Below are 9,261 nucleotides of genomic sequence, written 5' to 3'. Positions count from 1 at the left end.
ATGATCATCCCTCTTCCTCCTTATTATATTCCAGAGGTTTTCAATTTGGTAAAATAAAAAAAAAAACATAATTTTTAAGTGCTCTCAAACGTTTTTTTTTTATTTTTAATTTTGCAATCTGTTCCCCTATTCTCCGTATTCATTTGTGCTCGTCAGTTGACTAATCATGACTGAGAATTACCTCAATACTGTTTAAACACAACATACCACATACTAAGTGGTGAGTACCAGGTACTAAGTGGTGAAAACCAGTAACTAATTGGTAAGCACTATATATTAAGTATTGGGCACCTCATATTATGTAGTAAGTACCACATGCTAAGTGCTGAGCACCAGTGATGGTATAGTTACTTTGAAAAAGTAATCCGATTACTGATTACTGATTACTCCTAAAAAGTAACTATGTTACTTTATGGATTACTTTATTTTAAAAGTAACTAAGTTACTGTACAAGTTACTTTATTAGTTACTTTCAGCAGCTGCAGACACCACCTCCCGCCACCTTAGCATAAACATTATAACCAGTTTTGCCAATACTTTTGCCAATATTTTAACAGCAACAATGTATCTATAGACATTTAAAGTTAAACTATTTCCTAAAAAATAAGATTTTATTATAAAAATAAAAGACCATTCTTGAATTAACTTAACATACATATATATATATATATATTTATAAAAAATAAAATATGGTCTTTCTTGATATCACTTGACATAAATACTTGTTTTTATAAAAATATATAAAATAAAGAAAGTCTTTCTTGACCTGACATATTTAACACTGTAAAACTGAACATTGAACTTGTTGTTCTCTGCAGGGCAGCAAGGAGTGGTTTTATAAAACAGAACCGTGTATATGGTCTAGGCCAGGGATCACATTAATGAGGACTGCGGTCCGGGTCCGGACCCAGACGTTGTCCAATGCGGACCCAAACCAATAAACTACTGAGAAGGATTTAATTTTGACAGTGTTCATTTAAAGCGGCGTAACTTTTCTTGTCTTTACGGTATACGCGCTCTGGCACAGTAAACTCACAGACCAATCACGTGTGGTGTAAAATCTTCAAACGCTCTCCTCGGCCAATCAGATCTGTGCAGACCGCTGCCCTGGCTAGTGAATTGGGACGCGGCCGGGAAAAAAACGCCTTTATAAAGAGATAGGGAGCGGGAGAACTGGCGGAAAAACGAGAACGGGCAGAAACTAAAGACACGCCCAGCGCGAGAGAGAGAGACAGGGGATAAAGCGAGACGCGTGTGATTGGGGGAGAGCGGAGGGGGGGATGAGGAAGGGATCGCGGTGGCGGTGTGTGTGTGAGTGTGTGAGGTGAAGAGAGAGAGAGTAACGCACAGTGACTTGGATAAGTAACTTTAATCTGATTACTGGAATGGAAATAGTAACGCGTTAGATTACTCGTTACTGAAAAAAGGGTCAGATTAGAGTAACGCGTTACTAAGTAACGCGTTACTGACATCACTGCTGAGCACCACATACTAAGCGGTGAGTACCAGAATGTTTAATTACATAATGAAAGCAATTAAGTAATTAATATTGTTTATAGTCTTGACTGAAAGTAACTTACTGTAAGTTTGTCCATTTTCTTAGTGGGTAGCTGAAGGCGTCTCTCCTCAGAAAGAAAGCTGAGATCCTGTGGAGCTCTCTGGAGGCAGCAGTAAATAAATTAAGCTGGTTTATCTACTGACAAAGCCAGATGTGTCTGGAGTACCTGCAGCTGTTGCAGTGAGTTCTTCTAGACAGCTCTGCTTTAGTATATCTGAGCCAGCCCTCTCATTCTGGGCATTTCCCCAGAGTTGATCCACCAAGCACTTCATACAGATTAACTGTTCCCTGAGGAGCTGCCTCATTAGCACTGGACACATTTAAACCTCATTACAATCATTAACTTCCTTTTCTGCTCCATGATTTCATGCTTTATTGGAGTCGCTTCTATTTATAATCAGTTGTATATATACATTGGTGTGAAAATATATTTTCCCTTCATAGATTTCTTACAGATACTTACATTTTTCATTAATTAACTGTGATTAACTACATTTTTTGGAAAGCAGTTACATTTTACTAGACACAACCAGGCCTGATTACTGCTAGACCTGTAGATTCAAGAAATCACCTACACAAAACCTTTTTGACAACATGGAGCAGCTAAAAGATCTAAAAAATACAACACATTATGAATTTGATCACCTATCTATCTGGAAAAGTTTACAAAGTATTTTTAAGGCTTTGGGACTCCAGTGGACCACAATGAGAGCTGTTATTCTCAAACTGAGAAACATGAAACACTGGTGAACCTTCCCATTTTCAAGAACTCACTGATCACTCCATCGGCAGAAGCACAAAGCCTTGGCGTAATAATGGATGACCAGTTATCATTCTCGGTCATCCATATTTCTCCATATTTCATCTGTTTTTTCTCTCAGGAGTGGTGGTGCTTGTGCAGTCTCTTGTCATCTCTCAAGACTCAACTACAGCAACTCTCTACTGGCTGATCTTCCACCATGAGCCACCAAACCCCTGCAACTAATTCAGAATGCAGCCTTCAATCTTACAAAGTTCACTTATGTTTACTCATGTCCTTTGCTGCGTTCCCTTCACTGGCTTCCTGTTGCTGCCCGTATTCAATTCAAAACCCTTGAGCCGGCCTACAAAGCCAAAAACGGACCAGCTTCTTCATATTTATACGTACATATATATACAAACGCAGACTGAAGATCTTTTCAAAGAGATACTAAACTAATCTTAAAAAAAAAAATCCTTCTACGGTTCAAAACATGATCAAGCTCTGTGTATCTCTTGATCCTAGTCTACAAACTAGCTACCGATATTTTGAAGTAAACAACGAAGCACTGTTGTAAGTCGCTCTGGATAAGGGCTTCTGCTAAATACCTTAAATGTTAATGTAAATGTCAACTCATCCATGAGGTCACAAAAGAACCCAGAACAAAATCTAAAGAACTGCAGGTCTAACTTGCCTCAGTTAAGGCCAGTGTTAATGATTAAATTATATGAAAGAGATTGAGCAAAAAAATTATCTATTTTAGAAAGAACACAAAGGCCCATTTCACATGTTTGCCAACAAACATCTTAATGATTCCAAGGACTTTGGGAAAATATTCTGTGGACTACTGAGACAAAAGTGGAACTTTTTGAAAGGTGTGTGTCTTGTTACATCTGGGGTAAAAGTAACAAAAAAGTAAAAAAAAAAAAAGTATTCAAATTCAAACATGGCGGTAGTAGTGTGATTTCTGGGACTGCTTTGCTGCTTCAGGGCCTAGACAATTTGCTATAACTGATGAAACCATAAATTCAGTTCTCTACCAGATAATCCTGAAGGAGAATGTTTAGCTGTCAGTTTGTGACCTTAAGCTCAAGTGTACTTGGGTTCTGCAGCAGGACAATGATCCAAAGCACACCACCAGGTCAACCTCTGAATGGCTAAAAAAATAAACAAAATAAAAAATAAAATTAAGGATTTGGAGTGGTCTAGTCAAAGTCTGATTAGTATGATGTGGCATGACCTTAAAGATGGTCATTTGTCCTCGAAAACCCCCCAATGTGGCTAAATTAAAACAAATTTGTAAATAAAAGTGGGTTATAAGGTTTAGGGGAAACACACATAGAGCCAGGTGGGTTGAAAAGATGTTAATAAATGAAATCATAATTTTAAAAACTGCCTACTTAGGTTGTCTTTGTACAAATAAATATTGAGTTTGTTTGATAATCAGATAAAATGTAGGTTTGATAAAAAAGAAAATCTAAATACAAATCAAATCTGTATATAGGGCAACGCGTTTATTTTTTTAACTTATATCTGGGATGTAAAGTTTGTGCATGTACAATAGATTAATTTTACTTATTACAATTATATAACAAAAGACAAAATATATTAAATTGCATTCCCCTACAGCAGGCTGTTTATAAACTGAGAAATACAAGAAATAAATTATACAATTATACAATTATACAATAAATTCACTTATTGGCACTGCTGGCATTTTAAATGGTAAACCTTTTAAAAACTTTAGGTAATTGCTTATATTAAAAACATTTCAGAGGTAAAGCTGAACAAATTGTTTTGAAACCTAAGCTTTTCTGCAGGCTGAGATTAGAATAGTCGCAGAGGAACTCCCTTACTCAGCACATAAATAAATACAATACATAAATAAATAATTAAATCCTGAACACTTTTCACATAATTACTTTTGGAATTAATGAGCTCTTTTTTTTTGTAATTCAGTTTTTCTGTCTGTGGGTGTGTTTACTAAGTCTGGGCTCATGGGCCAATCCCATTTCTCTTTTGTACACCTACCCCTTGTTTTTGAGTGTAACCCTTCCCCTTGGAACAAGTTAGAATCTTGCCTGTAAGAATTGGGACAGCCCTTTAAGAACCTGATACAGATATAGCTCTATATAGCAGTGAAGCACTGAAGTTCAGCAACCTAGCTGCTGGTTAATGAACTAGTTAGTTTAAGGACATCACATAAAAAAAATAAAAATGATAAGTTTCTTTGATTTTACCAAATTAAAAATGTCTAGAATGTAATCAAGAGAAAGATGTTATCCAAAAGCAGTGTGTAAGACTGGTGGAGGAGAACATGCCCAGATGCATGAAAACTATGATTAAAAACCAGGGTTATTCTACCAAATATTGATTTCTGAACTCTTAAATCTTTATGAATATGAACTTGTTTTTTTTTTGTTTTGTTTTTTTGCATTATTTAAGGACTGCTCTGCATCTTTTTTGTTATTTTAGCCATTTCTCATTTTCTGCAAATAAATGTTCTAAATGAAAATATCTTTATTTGGAATTTGGGAGAAATGTTCAAGTTTATAGAATAAAACAGCAATGTTCATTTTACTCGAACATATACCTATATATAGCAAAATCAGAGAAATTGATTTAGAAACTAAAGTGGTCTCTTAATTTTTTTCTTCAGAAAGGAGGCAGGTGGTGCAGCAATCAATTAATATTATCTGTTCCTTAATTCCTCTGTGATGGGGAGCTAAAATTAGCTTTTATTAGTTTTTATTTAATTTTTCCATTCCACTTTAAATGCTGCAGCCTCTCCCATCTGTTGCACTATTTAAGGTGGAGGAAGAAAGTTAGCTAGCAAGCTAGCTACTGAGACAAACTACTAGCGGTATTTTTTATGCTTGAAGAAAATGGCCATAAAACAATGAAACTACATATTAAACTATGGTAATAGTTACTATAAAATAATATAGTACTGATTTTGTGTTTTAGTCAAGACCTTTTTTCAAGTTGATTGAACTTACCAGCTGTAAATACCCCAAACACGTACCCCTACCTAAACTTCAAGCATAACAAGAATCGAGACACCCTACCCCTAGTTGTGATTGTGCAAAACTGAACAGAGGGGTAGGGCTAAGTGGTAGGGCCAAGAGGTGAAATGGGATTGAGGAGCAATGGTTGAAGGAATCCAAAAGAGACAGAGAGACAGAGGAAGAGTTACCCTTTAAAAGCACCGCAAGCCATCGCTTCTCTCTCCTCAGTTGTCATGTTAATCAATTGATCGTGACCTTTTGGCACATTTTACCAGTCTCATTTTGAGAAGTACACTTCATGTCCTCTACAATGTGGCAAATTAATTACGCAGATGGAGTCTCGCGGCCCTGTCAGGCTCCCTCTGGAAAGCGGCGCTGCCACTGCCACACCGCTCTGCCTTTGCAATTCTAATGAGAGGCCATTCATCAGGCCCTGGTGGCTGGACATTTCACTCACTGTATAAATCTGCTGATAATATCAAACATATGTGCTCTGTGTAATGCGCTTCTGCTGATTATGATATAACTGTCCATTACAGCCGTATAAACGTATTGAAATAAATAGCCTGCGCAGTGCCCCAATGTTCCAACAGGTGGATTTATTGATTTGCACGCTTTTATGGCTCCTTTACAGTTGTAACCTATACGCGCTGTGAGCCACTGATGAATAGTTTGGCCACTAGATGATTTGCATTGGTTAATGCAGCTCACTGATTAGTTTACATTAACTCTCCTGAGCTAAATGGAAATCATTAGAAATGATGTAGAGTGCACATTACGCTAGTGTTACTTGTGGGTTGCACATATGGCCCGTGACTTATGATTTTTGGGGCAGTAACTAAAGCTTATTGAAGAATTGATTCAGTGGTCTTGTTGCCATCATCTTAACTATGTGTAATTACTTTATGTTTTGATTTACATGGCACCTCGGGGAAGGGTAATTGGATAGGCTCTCCATTACCCATAAATGAAATGGCAGGGCAGGCTAACGAATGAGAGAGCTGAAATAAAGATTAAAATAAGTTATATAGTGCAGTGATTCCCAAACTGGGGTATGTGAAGCCCCCTAAGTAGGTACACAAGATGATGCCAAAAACAATGTCCGCATGCGCTCATATATTTGATACTAAAGTATATAATATTTTTACCTCCTGTTTTTTCTTTAACATTACTCCTAAAAGTGAATACACCCCTTATCTTTTTGTAAATATTTTATTTTATACAGTACTACTCAAACCTATGGACACACCTACTCATTCATTGTTTTTCTTTATTTTTTTTATTATTTTTTTTTTCTACGTTGTAGCTTAATATTAAACAGATTATAACAACTAAGGGACACATGTGCAATGACATTGTAAACAAAAAAAGTGTTTGTCATTGTCAGGTCCTAGCCCTGTCTCGTGTCTCTGTGTGTCTTCCCCACGTGACCTGTGCTCCCCTGTGTCTCCCGTCTTAGTAGATTTCCACCTGTGTCTCATTTGTAGCTCCGCCCCTTCCCCAGGTGTTTCCAATTCTAGAGTGTTTCTTGTTTCCTTATATAGATCCCCTGTGCCACTTTGTCTCTGTCAGTCTTTGCACCTTCCCCTGTCGTTTGTCTCTCTGTGTTTCATAGCCTCTGTTCCTCGCGCCCTTAGTCTCTGTGTTTATCTATAGTTTTATGTTTCTAGTCTCTTGTTTATTTCAGTTAGTTCCTTGTAGATACCCCTACTTAGTGTTTATTTTTCTAGTTTATTTCCATTGTATATATTCCCTGTTTATTTATTGTCTTTTTCTCTAGTTGGTTTAGTTTATGTTCTCTGATTTGTTTTGGTTTATGGTTATTTGTGTATCTTTGTTTCGTGTTCCTCATTCAGTGTTTCTTTGTTATTTATTTATTAAATTATTTATATATCGCCCTACCTGCACTTGTGTCCGCCTCCTCGTCTCCCTGCCTGGGTCATTTCGTGACAGAAAGACCGACCTTAACATGGACACAGCAGGTTCTGCGTGGACTGGCACCAGGATGGCGATTCGCCGTACTCCTTGCGGGACCCCGGCGCAGGACACCTCGAGGCCTCAAGGACGCCGCAGGCCTCGGGGTAGGCGCTCTAAGGGGTCCCGCCAGCCGGAAGAAGACCCCTTTTCCGGGGAGGATTTTCTTGGGGGGGGGCGATGAGGGTTGGTGCTTTGAGCCTCGGTACCTCCGTGTACCCGAGGCTCAAGGAGCGGGACCCGTGGGACTTTCTCGGGTGCGCTCCCAGCAGCTCCGAGGACGAAGAGGAGCTCTACCCCGCACCGGCCCGTGCTCCGTTACCGTTTCCCCCAGGGGCGGTGCTCTACCCGGCTCTCGGCCGCACAGCTCTAGAGGCCGTCCCGACTCCCGTCCGTTCCCCTGCAGCCAAGGTGCGCTCCTCACCGGCGGTTCCAGAGCTAGCTTCCCCGGTGGCTAAGGCGTTAGCTTCCCCAGCGCCTCCAAAGCTAGCTCCTCCCGCGGCCAAGACTCTGTCCTCACTGGCGCTTCCAGAGCTAGCTTCTCCAGTGGCTAAGGCGCTAGCATCCCCGGCGCCTCTCAAGCTAGCGTCTTCAGCGGCTAAGCCACACTCCGTGACTTCTGTGACGGCTGTGAAGCCGCGCCCCGAGATCCCCGCGGTAGCAGCCGAACCTCGCCCCGTGTTCCTCGCGGTAGCTGCCGAACCGTGCCCCGTGATTTCCGCGGTAGCAGCCGAGCCGCGCTACAGGCAACAGCGTCAGGCCGCAGATCTCATTTGTCAGTCCACCTCTTCTACGACACCTAGCTCGTCCCTGAGTCCCGGAAACGACGTCACCACAGTTTTTTTTCACATGCTTCAAAATAAAAGTCAACTTGGCCGACTGCTCATTGTACGAAACCACGGTTATAACAAGCAACAATAGTTTAATGAACTTTATACTTTACAAATATATTTTATACTTTTTGGGTTTGGGGTGCCTAGGAGATTCTAGGTTTGACTGAGATGTAACGTTTTTGTGGAATTTGAATATTAATATATCTGGTTAGCGAACTAAATACCTAGGAGATTCTAGGTTTGACTGAGATGTAGGCAATAGGTTTGTGTTGTAATATAAAACATTCATTGACAAAATCGGCTAACTTAGCTAGTTGTTTTGATTGCTAGTAACCTGTTACATTTTCTAATAGCATGCTTGTCTGTGTTTTAATAACACTATAAAATTGCAGTTAGTTAACTGAAACTAGCTAAACAGCGTCTAGCGATCTTGCTTCGGATAATATTATAGCTAAGTTACCTAAATTATCAGTATACCAAGATAATGTTAGCTGATAACTTAGACATCACGTCTAAAACTGTCGTTTGCAACGTACCGTCAATTAAATGCTCTGTTGGATCAAAAATGTTGATAACTGATCTAAAACAATAATAATACAAGTTCCCCACGCTTCGTGCACAAATAACACTGAATTTCAGGCTCAATACAACCCCATACCACTAGATGGCGATACTGGAAACAATGCCACCTCCTCTGTGGTGCCTCATGTAGGTACCACAGGAGAGGTAGGGCTCAGAAATGAGATCTGCGCGCAGACCCTTCTCGCTACAGGACCTCCTACCCAGCGAGCCAGCCGCGAGCAGAGACTTTCCCCGCGCTTGACTCAGCCGGAGAGAGTACAAATCCAGTCCGGGATTTTGCGGCAACCGCACTCTCAAGCCCCACAGCTGCAGCGCCAGCACCTCAGGCTGAGGAGCTGGTTTTCATGGCGGCTGCAGAGCTGGATTCCGCCGCTGCGATCCAGCCTCTCTCTGGGACTATCTCCGCGGCAACCCAGCCGTGCTCCGGGACTGTTATGGAGACTTTTCCCGCGCCGGTTTCTACCGGCGGCCCCGCGCTGCTTGCAGTGGACTTTACCGGCGAGGCTGCAGATCCAGTCCGGGTTTTTGTTCCACCCGCAGTCTCAAGCCCTGCTGCTGCTCCGCTGG

Source organism: Astyanax mexicanus, chromosome 18 (genome assembly GCF_023375975.1).
Source record: "Astyanax mexicanus isolate ESR-SI-001 chromosome 18, AstMex3_surface, whole genome shotgun sequence".
In the NCBI taxonomy this organism is placed as follows: Eukaryota; Metazoa; Chordata; class Actinopteri; order Characiformes; family Acestrorhamphidae; genus Astyanax; species Astyanax mexicanus.
This window is presented reverse-complemented; position numbering follows the sequence as displayed.